Below are 22,048 nucleotides of genomic sequence, written 5' to 3' on the forward strand. Positions count from 1 at the left end.
CATCACTAAGGGTTATTCATCCAGAAAAAAGGAGGTCATTGTCCCACTGTACTTATCCCTCATTAGACCCATTCTAGAATACAATGCCCATTTGGTATGTACCTCTCAAGACATCTGCAACAACTGGAAAGGCCGCAGAAATACCTCACTAAAAGAATCACAGGCCTAAAGCAGATGTCCTATGCTGACCATCTAAAAAAACTCCACCTATTCTCTGTTGCATATCGTCTACTCAGAGGCGATCTCTGCTTAACATAAAAGGCCATGTCAAACCCAGAGCTGATGGACATGCTACACTTAAAGAAATCCCAATCCCTCAGAGACACACGCCCCAGGGATCTAAACCTTGTCATCACAATGAGCAAAGCATGCTGGAGGGATAGGTTCCTGACCCAGAGACTTCCCAGACTCTGGAATAGACTGCCCATATATGTCAAGCAGAGTGCCTCTTTGGCCATCTTCAAAAGGAACCTTGATGATTGGATGGGAGATAGGAAATTCAGCCCCAGGGATCACATCAGTCGCCTTGCTAGACAGGGGTCCAGGGAAGTAAATACTGTGGGAAGAAACAGCCAGGGAATTGTTATGTCGAGGCTTGTATAGGCCCTAGGGCTGATAGCCTAGTACCAACCAATGAACCTATGAAGCTATGAACCTATGGAGTGCTACCAAGCTTTAATGTCAGTGAACATTTCTACAATAAGCATAAAAATACTAAGGAAGTTCTGAAATTTAAAATGTTTTGTGGTCATCAACTGTAGCCCTGTATACATGCCGATTAGTGAATTTACTGTAGAAGGCTCCAATGAATGGTGATGAAAAAACATTTAGTTAAAAAAAGTGTTGATTAAAAGTATCAGGATCAACACAGTTTTTAGATTTAGACTTATTCTGTAGGGGAAAAACCCCACTCATACTCCCCCAAAAAACTATAATCGACTTTAAAGTCATTATTCCTTGATGTAAGTAGAAATCCTGACCGCAGCTAGCTCTTTTGGGAAAGCACATTTTGGTAATGTGCAGAGGTTCCATCATTTGCTATTGAACTTCTATCTAGAGCCTACTAGGTCATTTGACTCCATCTTGGAGAGCCATATTATAAATACGTCATGGACAATCCTCTTTTCTTTCATGTATTTCAAATGCCAAAACCATGATTAAGGCCACTCTTATAAAAGCAAACCCTGTAAACATATTGGGACATGTTTTACATGTTCAGCATATGACTTGGACATCTTACCATCTAATTAAATGAGAAGAAAAAAATCATTGGCATGACTGTGTAACAACAGCCGCTTCCAGAGTGCAATCAATTTGTGCGAGTGTCGTCATATAGAATCCTGTTCTGAAGTAAAACAACTACTTCTCTACTGATGTACACGTGAGGTCTAAGGTTTCTTTGCTATTTGTAATTCTGTAATTCATCTTTATTTTTTTCAGCTGGTTACATATAATATCACCATGCTATGATTAACAATGTTTCCTGTGTATAGCAGTATTAATGCACATTTATATATAAAATATCAGGCTTATGGTCTAACGTGAGACTGCTTCTCATTGTCTTGCAGTGCATTTATCTAGGTCTCTGGTATGGAAATCTCCTGCTGATGTTCAAATATGGCCATAGCCATACTTTGGAGTGCTACATGTCTTTGGGAACCTGCTTGACTCTAGCTCTGTGTTATATAATTTCCAAAAGTTCACATTATTGTGCTATACCATATGCAATCAGAATAGCATAATAATATCATATATTAAAGCATAAAATACATTCATTAACAGTACATCAAAGCTCATTCAATGGGTTGGTGGCAAGCATCTATATTACATAAACAAACTTTTAAAAGTTGGAACGTCATATATATAATATATATATATATATATATATATATATATATATATATATATATATATATATATATATATATATAAAATTGAAGTTTAAAAAGTTCAAAAATGTAATAAAAAAAATAAACCAAAGAAAAAACATACCTGAACAGTTTAAGCAGGGGGAGAACCCCCTGCACCCCCATACCACTGCTCTTTAAATATACCAACTCTGAGATCGCACTACAGTGCAGAAAAGGGAAATCTTCCCATTACGAACTGTACAGTGATCTCCGTTGAAGCATTCAAACTTTTATACGTTCAATCATATGGTGTCGACCATATGACATTCGAACTTTTAAGACAATGTGATCTAGACCCGGTGACAACTGTCACAAGAAAATGTGACAGCAAGCACTCAGTGTCCTGAATTAGTGCCTTAGGCACTCAGTATCCTCAATTAGTACCTTGTTGTAAGAGGATAGTCTACAGGTGGACAAAGACTGAAATCTAGAGCATTACTTTCCCAACGTCCAACCCACCAAGGATAGGAGTTCCCTCATAGTAAATCACTGTCAGTAACTCACCTCTTCTTTGAGTTGATGTGACCGTGGAGTGGGTATATATAAGTTTGTGGGGTAAGGGAAGCTTGCCCCCTGCAATATACACGTACTTTTTTGAGGGAGGGTGCAGTTCATGAATTACTATCCTCAATGGGTTAGAATTTGTCTATTCATAGTAGAAGTATAGCAATATTTACTCTACTTTTCCAGTGCAATTCACTCCACCAAACTAGTTTAATTATATCAAATGTTTCTACAGCTAACCTCAGGATTCAACTAAATGGCTTTATCAATATCACAGTGGCAACTGTATCACATCTTTTTGCTTTATCCACCCCTAACCCTCTTTTATAGCCTTTATAATTCACATTTTAGCTGAAAAATTCAACTTCCGTATATAAATCATCTTTGTCACTACAAATTCTCTGGATTATCAGAAATTCTGATTTAGGAATGTTGTTAATCTGAAAACTAGGATGACTACTATCACCTAACTGTATAGAATTTTTGTAAAAAGGCTTATAAAACACTTAAGTAATTAAATTACCATTATCCATTCTATTAACTAAAACATTCAAAAATCGGATTTCTTTTAAGTCAAAAGACACAGTGAAATATATCCAAAATAGGTCCTTATTCAAAAAGAAAATAAAATGCAACAGCCCATAGAAATCCCTTTCCATGCCATTCAACAATCATCCGAGAATCTCTGCCAAATGTACACCTTACTCAATCAATTTTTTCAGTATTAACAGGGTAAGGGGGAATGACCCTTAAAACAAAAAACACAGGATACTAGATGAAAATGAAATAAGGTACATTGTATGTTTGGGTGCACTGTTTGCTCCTGGTTTAAATGAAGAACATTGGTTTACATTATGTTACAGCATAATAATATGTTGTTTGAAAAACATTTTTATACCAGTATCTTATTTATAAGAGTTATTGTTGAAGATGAATAGTGTATTCTTTTTGTCTCTATTGGAGTGTGTGTTGGTCCCATGGGTGAACTTTTTTTTGTTTTTTAATAAAAAATGCAACATGCTTGTTACTATAGTATTGATAAAGCCATTTAGGCAAAAAATGGGTTTGCCATTGACATAATTACCTATCATGAAGCTTGTGTGTGTGTGTGTGTGTGTGCGTGTGTGTGTGTGTGTGTGTGTGTGTGTGTGTGTGTGTGTGTGTGTGTGTGTGTATATATATATATATATATATATATATATATATATATATATATATAAATTCATATGGTTGAGAACATATGATTATTTTATACTTTCTAGTTTTCAGAAAATCAATCTACATTTTTGCAGGGGACAAGCACTCCTGCACCCCTATATGGGAAACTGTGTCCTCCACACCCACAGCAAATTATACATATCAACTGTAAGATTGCAGTACAGTGGGAAGAGGGTAAATTCCCTGATTCCCACTGTATGATGAGCTACAAATAAGTGCTTTGCTAATGCAAAATTTGTTAAATAAAAGTTTTGCCTTAACAGCTTCAATGGGGAATTTATACTTTTACTAATTTATAATTATATAAATAATTTTATAATTATATTAGTAATAATAAATATAAATAATTTCATAATTATGTTAAATAATAATACTAACAATATTTATAATTGCATTAAATCATTTTTGGTGTTTTTATACTTTTTTAGTAATTTTATACTGTCAATAAAGCTAGAGATAAAGGCAAACTAGTCTCCTCCTTTCTTTAAGACTTCTCTACAGCCTTTGACACATTTTGTCACAGCAAGCTTTTACTTCAAATGTCCTCATTAGGACTCTCTCAACCCATGCTTCTATGGTTTAAAAGCTACCTATCCAATAGGTATCGGTCTTAAAAATGACAATCCTCCCTCTCTCCGTACCTCGCAGTCACCACTGGTGTACCACAAGGCTTTAGCCTTGGTCCACTCCTCTTTTACATTCTCACCAACACCCTCCACACATCCACACAACAGGCCTCCCTAACACAGTATGCAGATGACTCCACACTCATTTACACATCTGATAGCATGGCAGACCTCCAAAAAATTACTCAGAAAGCTGTAACAGCCACTGTAACAAGGCTTAGCAACTGACAACTCATGCTCAACCTTAAAAAAACAAAACTACTACTTTTTTCTCCTAGTTCACCTCGCATGAAAAACAAAATTTAAAGTCCGCTCTCTTGATAACACAACCACTGACGTTATTTCCCATAGCAAATTATTAGGGATGATAGTGAATGATATTATTAAATTCAACTTGCATATACAAAACTGCATAAGAAAAACTCATCAAAAACTGGGGATACCTTACAGAGCCAAAAACGTTCTCACCAATGCAACTAAAACTGCACTTACCACTACTTATTGACTCCCCACACATATTTATGGCACTGGCAGCTTTACTTACCTCCAGACATTACAGAAATCTAAACATGAACAATGTTATAACAAATTTGCTAAATGTGCAACAAATACCCATTTAAGAACCCATCACTGTATAGCACTAAAAACCTAAACTAGTTAGAACTACATCATCAATGAACATATACATAGATTCTTACCAGCTATAAAATTATACAGCATATGACTGCTTGCCCAACACTAAATAATATTCCACACAACTGTTTCCAGTCAGTCCTTAAGAACCAATGGCCAAAAACTCCTCTCTGTTGACAAACCTATCAAATTTGCTAGGCATTGTCTATACTCAGAAAATTTGGATAAGGCTTGGAACTCCTTACCTGTAACCACCAAGTGAATACCCCCTCCCATTCCTCAAAACCATTCGGAAAGACATACCTACAATCAACTGCATTACTAGCTGAATTAAGCACAAAGTTGCAGTGTTAAAGATTGTACTGCAATTTATTTTTTTGTCTTTTTAATTGATTTATTGAATATTGTGGTCTGTGTCTCTCTGTAGTTATTTATTTTTCTATTTAATTGTTTCATAGAATACTGTAGTCTCTCTCTGTCTCTGCAGTTAGTGGGGGCTATTGTGTTTCATGTCATTGATATTCAGTGTTAAACTCTTAGCCTAGAGGGTTTCTCTTTATTTATAAGTGCTAGTCACATATATTTGAATTTATTACTGCTCAATATCTGAATTGTTTGTCTTCTACTACATACCTACAATCAACTGCATTACTAGCTGAGTTAAGTATAAACTTGCAGTGTTAAAGATTGTACTGCATTTTATTTTTTGTCTATTTAATTGTTTCATTGAATATTGTGGTCTGTGTCTCTCTGTAGTTATTTATTTTTCTATTTAATTGTTTCATAGAATACTGTGGTCTCTCTCTGTCTCTGAAGTTAGTGGGGGCTATTGTGTTTCACTTCATTGATATTCAGTGTTAAACTGTTAGCCTAGAGGGTTTTTTCTGTATTTACAGGTGTTAGTCACATATCTTTAAATTTATTGCTGCTCAACATCTGAGTTGTTTGGCTTCTGCTACATACCTGCAATCAACTGCATTACTAGCTGAGTTAAGTACAAACTTGCAGTGATAAAGATTGTACTGCATTTTATTTTTTTGTCTATTTAATTGTTTCATTGAATATTGTGGTCTGTGTCTCTCTGTAGTTATTTATTTTTCTATTTAATTATTTCATAGAACAATGTGGTCTCTGTCTCTGCAGTTAGTGGGGGCTATTGTGTTTCACTTCATTGATATTCAGTGTTAAACTCTTAGCCTAGAGGGTTTCTCTGTAATTATAAGTGTTAGTCACATATCTTTGAATTCATTACTGCTGAATATCTGAGTTATTTGGCTTCTGCTACATACCTACAATCAACTGCATTACTAGCTGAGTTAAGTACAAACTTGCAGTGTTAAGTATTGTACTGCATTTGATTTTTTTTGTCTATGTAATTGTTTCATTGAATATTTTGGTCTGTCTCTCTCTGTAGTTATTTTTTTTTATTTAATTGTTTCATAGAATACTGTGGTCTCTCTCTCTCTTTCTCTCTCTGCAGTTAGTGGGGGATATTGTGTTTCACTTCATTAATATTCAGTGTTAAACTCTTAGCCTATATGGTTTCTTTGTATGTATAAGTATTAGTCACATATCTTTGAATATATTACTGCTCAATATCTGAGTTGTTTGGCTTCTACTACATACCTGCAATCAAATGCATTACTAGCTGAGTTAAGTATAAACTTGCAGTGTTAGAGATTGTACTGCATTTTATTTTTTGTCTAATTCATTGTTTTATTGAATATTGTGGTCTGTGTCTCTCTGTAGTTATTTATTTTTCTATTTAATTGTTTCATAGAATACTGTGGTCGCTCTCTGTCTCTGAAGTTATTGGGGACTATTGTGTTTCACTTTATTGATATTCAGTGTTAAACCCTTAGCATAGAGGGTTTCTCTGTATTTATAAGTGTTAGCCACGTATCTCTGAATTTATTACAGCTCAATATCTGAGTTTTATGGCTTCTACTACATACTTACAATCAACTGCATTACTAGCTGTGTTTAGTACAAATGTGCAGTGTTAAAGATTGTACTGCATTTTATTTTCTTTTGTCTATCTAATGGTTTCATTGAATATTGTGGTCTGTGTCTATTTGTAGCTATTTATTTTTCTATTTAGCTGTTTCATAGAATACTGTGGTCTCCCTCTGTCTCTGCAGTTAGTGGGGGCTATTGTGTTTCATTTCATTGATATTCAGTGTTAAACTCTTAGCCTAGAGGGTTTCTCTGTATTTATAAGTGCTAGTCACATAGATTTGAATTTATTACTGCTCAATATCTGAGTTGTTTGGCTTCTGATACATACCTACAAACAACTGCATTGCTAGCTGAGTTAAGTACAAACATGCAGTGTTAAAGATTGTACAGCATTTTATTTTTTGTCTATTTAATTGATTCATTGAATATTGTGGTCTGTGCCTCTCTGTAGTTATTTATTTTTCCATTTAATTGTTTCATAGAGTACTGTGGTCTCCCTCTGTCTCTGCAGTTAGTGGGGGCTATTGTGTTTCACTTCATTAATATTCAGTGTTAAACTCTTAGCCTATAGGGTTTCTCTGTATGTATAAGTATTAGTCACATATCTTTGAATATACTACTGCTCAATATCTGAGTTTTTTGGCTTCTACTACATACCTACAATCAGCTGTATTACTAGCTGAGTTAAGTACAAACTTACAGTGTTAAAGATTGTACTGCATATTATTTTTTTGTCTATTTAATTGTTTCATTGAATATTGTGGTCTGTGTCTCTCTGTAGTTGTTTATTTTTCTATTTAATTGTTTCATAGAATACTGTGGTCTCTGTCTGTCCCTGCAGTTAGTGGGGGCTATGGTGTTTCACTTCATTGATATTCAGTGTTAAACTCATAGCATAGAGGGTTTCTCTGTAATTATAAGTGTTAGTCACATATCTTTGAATGTATTACTGCTCAATATCTGAGTTTTTTGGCTTATACTACATACCTGCCATTAAATGCATTACTAGCTGAGTTAAGTATAAACTTGCAGTGTTAAAGATTGTACTGCATTTGACTTTTTTGTCTATGTAATTGTTTCATTGAATATTTTGGTCTGTCTCTCTCTGTAGTTATTTATTGTTTTATTTAATTGTTTCATAGAATACTGTGGTCATTTTCTTTCTCTGCAGTTAGTGGGGGCTATTGTGTTTCCCTTCATTAATATTCAGTGTTAAACTCTTAGCCTAGACAGTTTCTCTGTATTTATAAGTGTTAGTCACATATCTTTGAATATATTACTGCTCAATATCTGAGTTGTTTGGCTTATACTACATACCTGCCATCAAATGCATTACTAGCTGAGTTAAGTATAAACTTGCAGTGTTAAAGATTGTACTTCATTTTTTTTTTTGTCTATTTAATTGTTCATTGAATATTGTGGTCTGCGTCTCTCTGTAGTTATTTATTTTTCTATTTAATTGTTTCATAGTATACTGTGGTCTCCCTCTGTCTCTGCAGTTAGTGGGGGCTATTGTTTTTCACTTCATTGATATTCTTTGTTAAACTCTTAGCCTAGAGGGGTTCACTGTATTTATAAGTGTTAGTCACATATCTTTGAATTTATTACTGCTCAACATCTTAGTTGTTTGGCTTTTGCTACATACCTACAATCAACTGCATTAATAGCTGAGTTAAGTACAAACTTAGAAAAAAAGGCCAGCACCAAGGAAGGTTCAAAAGTAGTTTAATAAAACTGAAACTAGACCGGTTTCAGCAGCAAGGCTTTCCTCAGTAGTATAGTCAGCAAAAAGCACTTAGTCATCATCTTATATAATGTTCTTTAAGGCATCTATATGACATCACTTCCTGATAAGTCAAAAATGCAAACAAGGCAAAAGTAATTAAAAAATACAATCAGGCAAAAGTAATTGAACAATACATAGTTCAGTAAACAAAAAAGTTTGCCTGAGTTGCATGCATATCTCCAGATTATAATGAAAAATCCAAAGAGACACAGTATACTGGTATATCAATGATAATAAACAAACTTAATAAAAAACATACAATAAAGGGTAAATGCCCAAAAATAAACCCGAAACAAAAGTCAGGTTATAAGAATTCTGGTGTTGAATACCAGCCACAGTATCCTAAAATGAGCTGAAATGCAAAAACCTAAGCAATGCAACCTGATAAGAAATAACTACATATCGTAATGCAAGTATTGGTTAATTACAAATTATAATTTATCATTTAATCCAGGAGGAAAAGCCCCCAAGTTTAATGATCCACCTTTTTCTTTGGTATTTAGGATATCATGCCAACCTGTTTTAAAGAACGATTCCCTATGATATGATCAATGATGGTGAATGTAAATTTGGCAGTGGGATGTTTGATAACATGTCTATATAGTGCATTAGTTAATCTTCTGTTTCTAATGTCACCAAGGTGTTCAGAAATCCTGACACGAAACTGTCTAGACGTTTGGCCAATATAAAATGCATGACATGTACATGTGGCAAGATAAATAATCCAGTCTGAACTGCAGTTACAAAAAACTGTATGTCGGTATATTTGTCCAGTGTTCCTACTAGTGAAAGAAGTAGTTTTGAAAATATAGTTACAAAACTGCAATGTCCACATGGATAAATGCCTGAAAGTTTATCTCCAGTAAGTGTTCTTTGAGTTGGAGTGTGATCCATGACCCTGGTTTTTTATAGTGTGAAAATAAATTCCCTAAGTTTTGCCTTTCCTATAGGAAAAATAACATCGTTCTCGAGATAATCTTCCAACAATGGATGAGAATTCAATATATTCCAATGAGTATTAATAATATTTACTAAATTGGCACTATTCCTGCCATAAGTGGTGACAAATCTACATACATCTGATTCCTCATTATGAGTTTTAGTATTGTATTGGAGAAGAGAATCCCTGGATTTAGCATTACTAAATTGGACTGACTGCTCAATAGTACGAGTATTGACTGCTGACTCAATAGTACGAAAGGGAATAACCTCTGGACAAAAATCTCTTGGTTAGATCCATTTGATGACTCTGAAGATCATCCACTGAGGAACAAATCCTTTTCATCCGCACAAACTGTGATTTCGGTATGTTCGAATAATATGTTTCGATGAAAACTATCAGCATGTAGAAGGGTATTATATTGTGAGAATTTTCTGTGTAGGACGTTCTAAGAGTGTTATCCTCCTGTCGAATTAAATTGACATCCAAATAACTGATTGCACTCCTATTATATTCCACAGTGAATTCGATACCCCAGATGTTCCCATTCAAATGTTGAATAAATTCCTGGAGGTATTCCTCACCTCCTTTCCATATAAGCCAACAGTCGTCCAGGTATCTTCTCCATATATCAATCTCAGGTAGATATATGTTGTGCAAAGGGTCATATAAAATCATATCTTCCATGTAGCCCATAAAAGATCAGCATAAATGGGTGCAAAGGATGCACCCATAGCCGTACCCTGTAGTTGCCAATAGCAGTTTTGTTGGAAATAAAAACATTTTTAGTTAGAATGTGTTCAGCCATACACAACAATAAGGTGTTCATCCCTGGGGGTATTATAAATTGGTTTTATTTAGCCAGTATTCCAAGGCATTAATACCCACCAATGAGGGATGCTGGTATAAAGCGAGGATACATCAAGGGTACACATAAGCCATTCAGGGTCCAATTGAGACTCGGAGACTATCTGCAAAAATTCAGTCGTGTCCTTGATTCTTGCTCTAACACATGTTAACAGTGGTTTCAATTTTTCAGTTAGAAAAACAGACAAGGGTTCAGTGAGTGACCCAATGCCAGATACAATCGTTCTGCCTGGTGGCTGATCAATGGACTTATGAATCTTAGGAAGTAGATAAAGTTGTTGTTTGTAGGATCCTTAACCGTCAAATGAGTTTTGGTTTTATCAGAGATAATTCCAGATTCTACAGCCTTTTACAAAAATTCATTAATTTGCAACGCAAAACCTGGAGTAGGATCAATCTCCATCTTCATGTAATGATGATGGTTGGAAAGTTGTCTAAGACCTTCATTCACATAATACTCAGTATCCATCACCACCACCGCACTTTTGTCGGCAGAAATAATAACAATATCCGTATTATTTCTGAGTTGTGTGAGTGCTATTTGTTCCTTCCTAGACATGTTATGCTTTATAGTGTCAACAGAACCCAAATTGAAGTGTATATCCTTTATAACCGCCTGCTGGAAAACAGCAACATGTTTATCCATGGGAGGGTTAAATGTAGATTTGTGAAATCTAAAATCAGATGATCTTTGAGCATTGTCAGTTTGATCTTGTTGTTGAAAAAATAATTTCAAGTTAATTTTCCTACAAAAATCCATTGTATCAGAAACCAAAATACTTTCATCAGTGAAAAAACCAGGTATGAAACCAAGGTCTTTATTAAGAAGGGGATATTGATCATCAGTCAAAATATGACTTGAAATATTTAAAATATTAGTACATGAATGATTTACTTCACTATCGACATGAAGAGCTCTTCTAAGTTTTTGACCTCTGTGTTTCCTTCCTGCCCTGTGTTTTTCCCCCTAAAGGGACCTCAGTCCTTCGACCCCTTTTAGCATTTGGAGAATCACCAATATTAGGTGTCTCAGTATCAGTAGTCGAAGAATCCTCACCAGAGGTAATAAAGCTAGGCCCAGTCTTTTTTAAAATAGACCTTGGTCTTTTTTTGCGTATAAATGAAGCATTCTTGGTACCATGAGCAAACCTCACACCCCTTTGTGAATCAAATTGTTTGCCCCTATCATAGTCTTCCTTATCCCGGCAAATTTATGCAATTTCTTTTCTTAAGGTTATTTTCCAAAATAGAGATTTCTTTAGATAATTTGCCAAGACAACCCTGAAAACTAGCCTCATGTTCAAACCGTTTCAGGTTGTTACATGCTTTTTCTACTTCAATAATATTACTCTGTATTGTTCTCTCATAGAAAGAGGCCAAAATATTAACTCTAATCATGGCAGCCTCCTGTTGTGCTTGTTGCCAATCTTTCAACAGAGTTTCATCCGTGTGCCCACTAGTGGTTGGATTTTACATCTCAATCCTCTAGGGATATATTCTGTATTTGGTAAGCTTTAAACAATTTACTGTGCCAAATGTTTGTTCTAAGCATCTTAATTTGTTTACCTAATTGAAAGAATAAGTTTTCGAACCGTCAACTGGATCCATGATTACCAAATCCACCTTTTCTGTATGTTCAGTTCCTATGCCAAAAATTTTTAAGTCATCCTTGTCGGAGCATAAACCAGAAAACAATTTACTGAGATCCATGACAATAAGTTGCAATGAACCGGAGGAAGAAGATATAAAAATAAAAATGAACCCTGAAAGGATTCTTTATTCTTAAGGGTTGAATGGCAAATCACGAATAAGTCCAAAACAGAAAATCACAATCAGAGTCACAAAGAAGTTGAAGCCAGAATAAATGGCAAATGTAACCCTATATATAGGGAATAATTAACCCTAGCACCTAGGCAAAATGCTATACAGACCAAAAGTCAAAGGCCTGTAATGTCTAAAATGCAATGTTCTGAGTAATGCACAACCTACAGTTGTTCAGAGGTGGCTAAATCCATATGGAGTATACCAATATGTAATGAATTTAAGCCAGACACACTTATGCACCTTATTTAAATCAGATAACAATATTAAGAAATCAATAATTGTTCAATACAGTCCTCAGATGAAATTGTTATCAAAGGTATAAATGTACAGATGATTATTGTCAGCACTGTATGCCCAGCAGTTATTCTAAAAGAAGGCCTGAGTGCAACACTGGGCAAACAAAAGCCCTCAAAATATGTGACCAATATTGACTCAAATGTGAAACAAAACATGAATCAGTAGGAACATAGGAATGAACAGATATAAGCAATAATATTGTATCAACCTAGTGTATATAACAATGGCTAGTTCATCATAATCAAATGAAATAAAATAAAATTATGCACATATTACAAACTGAGCACCCATACATGAAATGTCCTTGAAAAATAGCAATGTTGTATTGTGCTACAACAGTACTCAGAAATCCAGTATAAAAAGAAAACGACTAGGCAAAATGATATGAAATATACACGTGTTATAAACTAAGAACACATACATGAAAAGTCCTGAAAAATGGCACTGTTATATTGTGCTACAACAGTTCTCTAAAGTCCAGTATTCAAGAAAAACGACTTAACAACACCATCCAGACAGTTAAATGATTGTCACAGAAAAATTCTTCATTATGGTAAAACAATTACCAATGAAAATTGATCCAAAATAGATGTCAAGAACAGTACCTGGAAAGATGAAGTTTGAAATGTATTAGGACCCTTAAAAGTTGTTCCAAACAATGTCCCAAAAGGCCAAATCGATCCTCAAGTCCTGATATGTCCAAAACAGTATGGAAACCACAATGACCTTGAAAAACAAATCCCAATCCAAAGATGGTGGAAAACACTTGCAACCACGTAAACGCATAACGATAAACTCAACAGCGTTAATGCATCCAATATACTCACTTGTTAACTTAGATAAACATGATAATCCAACAAAACCAAAAAAGGATGACCAAAAGTCAATCCTTTAAAAGAAAGTTTATGTAGATGCCATGCATCCGAAAATAACGATGTCCAGGATGAAAAATCCTAAGCAATCCACAAAAAAGATGACTACCTGAATGGTAGAACTCCCAAACGCCAACAGCCAGCACAAACGAAAATCAATGTAGTGTATCTATATGACATCACTTCCTGATAAGTCAAAAATGCAAACAAGGCAAAAGTAATTAAAAAATACAATCAGGCAAAAGTAATTGAAAAATACATAGTTCAGTAAACAAAAAAGTTTGCCTGAGTTGCATGCATATCTCCAGATTATAATGAAAAAATCCAAAGAGACACAGTATACTGGTATATCAATGATAATAAACAAACTTAATAAAAAACATACGATAAAGGGTAAATGCCCAAAAATAAACCCGAAACAAAAGTCAGGTTATAAGAATTCTGGTGTTGAATACCAGCCACAGTATCCTAAAATGAGCTGAAATGCAAAAACCTAAGCAATGCAACCTGATAAGAAATAAGTACATATACGTAATGCAAGTATTGGTTAATTACAAATTATAATTTATCATTTAATCCAGGAGGGAAAAGCCCCCCAAGTTTTTTTTGTTTCGGGTTTATTTTTGGGCATTTACCCTTTATTGTATGTTTTTTATTAAGTTTGTTTATTATCATTGATATACCAGTATACTGTGTCTCTTTGGATTTTTTCATTATAATCTGGAGATATGCATGCAACTCAGGCAAACTTTTTTGTTTACTGAACTATGTATTTTTCAATTACTTTTGCCTGATTGTATTTTTTAATTACTTTTGCCTTGTTTGCATTTTTGACTTATCAGGAAGTGATGTCATATAGATGCCTTAAAGAACATTATATAAGATGATGACTAAGTGCTTTTTGCTGACTATACTACTGAGGAAAGCCTTGCTGCTGAAACCGGTCTAGTTTCAGTTTTATTAAACTACTTTTGAACCTTCCTTGGTGCTGGCCTTTTTTTCTGATTTTGGATCTAACAAGTGCTCTTGCCGTGCACCAGCCTAACTTGCTAGCTCCTATACACTACATTAAGTACAAACTTGCAGTGTTAAAGATTGTACTGCATTTTATTATATTTCTGTCTATTTAATTGTTTCATTAAATATTGTGGTCTGTGTCTCTCTGTAGTTATTTATTTTTCTATTTCATTGTTTCATAGAGTACTGTGGTCTCTCTCTGTCTCTGAAGTTAGTGGGGGCTATTGTGTTTCACTTCACCTATATTCAGTGTTAAACTCTTAGCCTATAGGGTTTATATGTAATTATAAGTGCTAGTCACATATCTTTGAATTTATTACTACTCAATATCTGAGTTGTTTGGCTTCTGCTACATACCTACAATCAACTGCATTACTAGCTGAGTTTCGTACAAACTTGCAGTGTTAAAGATTGCACTCCATTTTATTTATTTTTTTGTCTATGTAATTGTTTCATTGAATATTTTGGTCTGTCTCTGTAGTTAATTTATTTATCTTTTTAATTGTTTCACAGAATACTGTGGTCTCTCTTTTTCTACAGTTAGTGGGGGGTATTGTGTTTCACTTCATTAATATTCAGTGTTAAACTCTTAGCCTAGAGGGTTTCTTTGTATTTATAAGTGTTAGTCACATATCTTTGAAATTATTACTACTCAATATCTGAGTTGTTTGGCTTCTACTACATACCTTCAATCAAATGCATTACTAGCTGAGTTAAGTACAAACTTGCAGTGCTAAAGGTTGCACAGCATTTTATTTTTTTTTCTATTTAATTGTTTCATTGAATATTGTGGTGGGTGTCTCTCTGTAGTTATTTATTTTTCTATTTATTTGTTTCATAGACTACTGTGGTCCCTCTCTGTTTCTGCAGTTAGTGGGGGCTATTTTTTCACTTCATTGATATTCAGTGTTAAACTCTAAGCTAGAGGGTTTATCTGTATTTATAAGTGTTAGTCACATATCTTTGACTTCATTACTGCTTAATATCTGAGTTGTTTGGCTTCTGCTACACACCTATGATTGACTGCATTAGTAGCTGAGTTAAGCATAAACTTTCTGTGTTAAAGATTGTACTGCATTTTTTTGTCAATTTCATTGTTTTATTGAATATTGTGGTCTGTGTCTCTCTGTAGTTATCTCTGTAATTATAAGTGTTAGTCACATATCTTTGAACGTATTACTGCTCAATATCTGTGTTTTTTGGCTTCTGTTACATACCTACAATCAACTGCATTACTAGCTGAGTTAAGTACAAACTTGAAGTGTTAAAGATTGTACTGCAGTTGACTTTTTTGTCTATGTAATTGTTTCATTGAATATTTTGGTCTATCTCTCTCTGTAGTTATTTATTATTTTATTTAATTGTTTCATAGAATACTGTGGTCTCTCTCTTTCTCTGCAGTTAGTGGGGCCTATTGTGTTTCACTTCATTAATACTCAGTGTTAAACTCTTTGCCTAGGGGGTTTGGTGTGATGACTGCAGCAGGGTATACACTCGAACATCTACATTTATGGTAGGTACAAAACTGTACTTTTGCCGCTTCATAGTGCCAGACATGTTCTCTCTGATCTCTCAAGTGATAGCTAATTGTCAAAAAACTGCAAGTTAGATTTTCCTATTTTCTTGTATTTTAGCATACCTTATATCTATACTACCCACTTCTCCTTTTGATAGTTTAGTTTGTGCATACGTGTGTTTTTCTCTGATTTCCCGTTGGGTAGTTTTTCTCAAGTACCATCCTTGGTACTTTTCTCCCCTTTACCTTCAGGTAGTCTTAAATACAATTGTTGGTATTTCCTTTCTTCTTGCTCTTTTCCTTTTACTTAGTTAAAAAAAAAAAAAAAAAAAACTTTCCTTTCTGATTTTTTTAGTATGACTGGTTTTGTGTGTGTGTGTTGTGGCCTTTGTTTTTTGTAATGGCCGACAAACCTGCAAACAAACTAATTTTGAAAGATTTTCTTAAGTTGGACTGTGACGACGCCTTATCTGGTCTGAAAACTGAAGCCAGATCATCTTCTTCTAAACCAAAGAAACAGTCAGTCTGTTCTGACATGCTCATCGGAACCACCAAGCAGAATTCCCAAGGCTCCCATGGTGCTGACAGCCTCCTCGGAACCAGCGGGCCTAAATATTCAGTCCTCTGTGCCAACGGCGCTTGTTTCTGCACCAACTTCTTCAGCGCCACTGTCTTTGGTACCTGTTTCGATGCAGACTACATCGGTACCAATGTCAGTTAAAGACACTTACACTTCGGTACTAACCAAGCATATAGAACCAAAAGACCCTTCACTTATAATTTTACCTCGTACCACATATTCTTCCTCAGTAGATCCTTTTGTGGACCATCCTCCCAGTCTTTTTTTGGAGAAACGTCTACTAAAATCTCCATCAGCTTCTTCAGTTTGATTTACCAAGACTTTATTCGAATCTGATATTATGAGACTGGTAGATCAGCTCCTTGAAGTGAGGGGATTACCTCCTTCCTAGCAATGTTGGCTCTTGAACCTTACCTTCTTCCACACACTGCTTATTTCTCCTCCGACTCCAGCTGAGTTTTTGGAGTGCCTGGTACTGATCTTCCCGGCTTCGACTGTTTCGGTGCTGGTCAGAACTCCTCCTCCAGCACTGATAGCTACCCTGAGTTCTTCGGGTTTGTCGGACCTAGAGACCTCCTGGGGTCTTGGCTTTCTTGCCAGTTCTGAGGGGCAGGGTTCAGCTTTGATATGTTTGAGCCCTCCATGCCCCTTGGTGCTACGGCATATGTAAGCTCACCCTTGGCTTTGTCTTCAGAGACACCCTCCTCTGTGCGGGGTGGGACCATGGTTCTGAAGGAGTCTATTTCAGTTCCGGGCTCCCATCTCTCTACAGGGGGCCTGCCTTCCAGGCCATGGAGAGGGCCTTGTCCATTGCAGGCAAACAGTCTATGCCTTCCCTGTTGGACCAAACATCTTGTCCATCCTCTCGACCAGAGCTTCCTCCAGTCTCTTCCTGGGACAGAAGACACAAAAGTCTCAGGATCAAACCACATTGGTTATATCATCTTGAGATATCTCTCCAGAACACCCCTCCAAAGTGATACTTCAAAGAGAATGTGCAAGAGGAAGCACTGGACTCCCCTGAAGAGTCCTTCACAGAAGATACCGATTTCAGTGAGAGGGAAGGCTCCCCTGAGTCACCCCCTGAAGAGGTTTCCTTCGGGGACATCCTAGAAATTCTTAAACAGAGGAGTGGCTGGATTACTGTCCAGCCTTTTCTGGAGGAATCTGTATACCTAGAGGCTTTTCGAAGGAATCTGTATACCTAGAGACTTTTTATGTCCAGCCCTGTATGTCTTGGATCTCTCCACCTGCTGACGATCTTATTTGATTACTCAGCGGTCTTGGAAGTTACCTGACTCTGTCGAGCCAATCCCAAGGAGATCTGACTGCATCCTGTCTGTGCCTCAGGATCAGCAGCACTGGGACAAAGGAATTCCTGTGGGATGCCATGGTGATAGCAGCAGCCACCAAAAAGGAACTTACTGATGAAAGTCCTGCTATCCATCCTCCTAACAAAGAGTCTAGGACAATGGGTAGATTTGGGAAGCTCATCTACGCTTCTTCAATCTTTGCTCTCAGGTCCTTGAATTACATGGTACATTTTACTAGGCTTCAAAGAGATCTGATTAAAGAGCTTTCAAATACTGTTTAGGGAGCAATAGCTGAAGGAGTTTGAGACAAAGTGGCTTCTCAGCTCGTCACCTTAGAATCTATCTCCAACTCATCCATGAGGCTAATTGCTCATGCTGCCAAAGGGACATCAAGAGCAATGGGTTCAGGTGTAGCAATCAGGGGACGCACGTTATGTGATTTATCAGAGCCATTTAGGTCTCCTTTAGTCACCGCCGTGTTTGATGGAGCTTCCCTATTTGGTCCCAAAGTTAGGGACTCTAGCCAGATGTGAGAAAGACGGGAAGACCCTTTCTGCTGTGGGGGTATACCTCTCCACTCCTGAATGGCCTTATTCCAGGAACCAGAGAAGTGGGAGGCTGTGGTTCAAAAAGACCCAAGGACCTTTCCAGGACTCGCATGGCAGTGATTTCCCCCAGGGCAGAGGGGGGAGTAATAATGCAAGAAATCATTCAAGAGGCAGAAATGGCCTGCAGAATCTGGGTCCAGGGAATCCTTCCCTGGTAACTCCTATCAGTGCTCCTGAAAGGAGGCCCAGTTGCCTTTCTCTGCAGGCAGTCGGGAAACTATGATCCCTGCACCAATCTGCCTGGCTAAGGATAATGGACAAATGGGTGCAGAGCATTATTACCAGAGGTTACAATATCCCCTTTTCAGAAAAGAAGAATCCCAGACATTCCACACAGTCACAGGAATATAGCAGTCATAGAAATTCAAAAATTGCTCAATAAGAGTCATCCAAGCAGTTCCACCAGATCAGAGAGGATCTGGGATTTACTCAAGATTCTTTTTATTGCTAAAGAAAACAGGGGACTGGAAACCAATTTTGGAGCTCAGGTCAGTTGAACAAATCAGTTCAGCAAACCAAATTCCGTCTGGTCTCAGTTCAGTCTATACTTCCATTCTTGGAAAAAGACTATTTGGATGTGCTCAGTAGATCTTTAGGATGTGTATTACCATATAGAAATGGACAAGTAGTCCAGGACATTCCTGCACTTCTGGCTGTGAGCCAGTCATTATCAGTTCACGGCCCTGCCTTTGTCTCACCACAGCCCAGGGTGTTCACCAAATGCATAGTAGTGGTAGCAGCTCCCCTCAGACTGCTAGGGTTCCGAGTGTTTCATTTTCTAGATGACTGGCTCCTTACCACTGCCACCAGGCGTCAACTCGTAAAGCCACATGATTATACTCTCCTTCTTTGTTCCAGCTTAGGAATCACTATAAACTACAAAAAAAACCCATTTAGAACCATCCCAACAGCTGGAATTCATTGGAAGTATGCTCAACAGTCACCGGCATTGCTTTTCTTCCCCTAGAAAGACTCCAAAGGATCTGATCACAAGTCAGCCAGATCATTTGCAGCAAGAAAGTAACAAGACTTTTTTCTACAGGCTCAGTGGCAGCCTCTATCACTCCAGTTCCCCTGGCCAGATATCACATGTGAATTCTGTGTGTCTGTTTGGGATGCGCATATAAATAGCTCTTACTCATGGCTAACTCTTCATGCAAAGATGTTAGTACTTTTAACCGAAACGTAGGTACTGCATCTGGGCCTGGTGCTTTCCAATTAGAGGCTTTTCTTAACTTTGTTTCAACTTCTCTGGCTGTTACTTCATCCTATTTCATCTCTTCTACCTTTAAACTTTTTATTCTTTATTTTACTTCTTTTATCCATTTAGCATCTTTGTTGTGTTCCACAGGATCTTCATAGATACTTCTCCAAAATGCATCTATTTCTTCTTTTTTTTCAGTCTTTCAATTCCTTTTATCTTGTTTCCCAATTCTCTATAAAACTTTTATGGGTCATTAATAAAATAGCTTATTTTGTATTTTTCCTTTATATTTATCTGTGTATCTTCTACGTTTTTTCGCCTGTGCTGAAATTTTTTAGTTTATTTACGATAGTGCATGAACGGTCCTGGTCTGTTCTAATACTGCACACTGCTTTTCTCACATCTATCTTTCTTAGTATTTTTGTTGATCTACTCCCTCTTCTATAGTCTTCTAACAGTGACACTTCTTGTCTTAATTGCTTTGTTTTTCTGTATCCGATGCTTCCATGATGGTTTTGATTTCTCCCCTTACTTTGCCTCACTACCCTGTGCTCTTATGGTAGAACTTTATCGGTTATTAATTTAGCTGCACAGTAACATATCCTGTTTACTTATGTTATATCACATGGATCTTTATGGACAGTTCTAATTACTGTGTTCATTTGTTTTATCAGATCTCTGACTTTTGGGGTTTTATTGACCTTCTGCAGTTTATTTCTTTCATTGATTTTAATATATCTATCTTTGTCCATTAAGTCAAGCAGCTCTTCCCTTAATTCATTTTCTTCCAAACTAAGGGCACATCCTTTGTTTTCCACTTCCTGAGGACATACTATAGAAAGTTCTATAGCATCTCCCTGTGGCACCTTATCTTCAATTTCATTCTGTACCATCCGTTTCTTTGTCATATGAGAACTCACTGGCGTATCACTCCTCAACGTTGACTGCAACAGTTTCTGCAGTCTCCTGTCCCTTCCATTCCTGTCTAGCTTTAATTGAACATTTATACTGGTTTCCTGTGGAAGGCTCCAAAATATCTTGATATGGCACTTGACCAATTGCTTCCTTTTCCATTGGTTTCCCCTTAATTTGGATATCCATTACTCTATCCTGTTGTGGTGCTTTCTGCATTAGATTTTCTATACTGAATCATTCACTTTGCAGGTTTTTCATAACCTCAATTTCTGTTTCTGTAACTTCTCCATTACGGATCTCCTTTTCCTCTTTGTCTTATTTTTTGTATTGTAAGACTTTCCATATCCAGATTCCTTTGCCTGTATTTCTTTTCAAATATCTTTTGTGCTGCTCTTTTTGTATTGGTTAGTTTTTCTTATATTAATTCTCTTTTCTTTCCCATGTCCGTATTCCTTCTTCAGATGTCTCCTGATCTTCCTGCTTCTCCTTACTTTGGGGACTCACTCCATCATGCTGTGATGCAGTCTGTGTTAGACTTTCTACATTAAATCCTTCACTCAGCAGACACTCCACAACTTCAACTTCTATTTCCTTAACTTCTGTTTTACTAATCTTCTTTTCCATATTTCATCTTTGTGATATTAATTTTCTTCTTGTGAAATTTTCCATATCTGAATGCCTTTCTCTGTACTTCTCTTCAAATAACTTTGTGACTGCTTTCATCTATATTAGTTAACTTGACTTTCTCCTTTGAATAAATATTGTACCATATCAGATCTCTCTTTTCCATGTCCATATTTCTTTTTTATACTTTTCAAAAATGTCACAGATCAAAGTTTCTTGATCTATATACTGTTTTTCAAAAATCTGTTGTATTAATGAATGGAAATTTTTATTTGAAACTTCTGACAGTTTTTCCTGTGGAATTATTATTATTTCCTGTAATTTATCTCTTAATCTTTGTATATCCTCTGTCTGGCAATTCTGGGCTTTTTGCATAATAGGAACAGTACACAAATTATTTCTTATCGTCAATAGTCCACTGTATCGTCTTTATGGCTCTTCTTTTGGCCTATCAGTTTTTGTGATTTCTATGGACTGCTATTGCTTTCTACAACAGGGGGCCATACTCCCCCGGGCTTGGCCTAGCCCCATTGTATGAATGTTTCTGGATTTTGAGGATTCTGCACTGTCATTTGTTTCTGTTCTGGCACCAATGTGTCTACCAGGATTGGGCACTTTTTTATCCTGGGACTTGTGCACCCAGCTATCTTTTTTTATTTTTGACTTACTTCTATCCATGGTGTATGCTATATAAATACAGTCTATATATCCGTGTCACCTTGGTGAGATTTTGTGAAAAACAGGGTCCACCTTGCGAAGGCACTCGCTAAGACTTGAGGATGAATTCAACTTCAGCACTACTACTGTCCTTTGCTTGAGACTTTTCATCTCTCCA

The 22,048-nt window shown here is 36.3% G+C and overlaps 1 protein-coding gene across 1 annotated transcript in view; it reads right to left on the reverse strand.

Annotated features, from left to right (window-relative positions):
- Positions 1-22,048, reverse strand: part of DOCK3 (dedicator of cytokinesis 3) — a 4,843,230-nt gene that overhangs the window by 1,495,655 nt on the left and 3,325,527 nt on the right. The gene's annotated exons all lie outside the window — the stretch shown is intronic.

The sequence above is a fragment of the Protopterus annectens genome, chromosome 7.part0, assembly GCF_019279795.1.
Source record: "Protopterus annectens isolate FY-2018-M chromosome 7.part0, PAN1.0, whole genome shotgun sequence".
NCBI classification, from domain to species: domain Eukaryota; kingdom Metazoa; phylum Chordata; order Ceratodontiformes; family Protopteridae; genus Protopterus; species Protopterus annectens.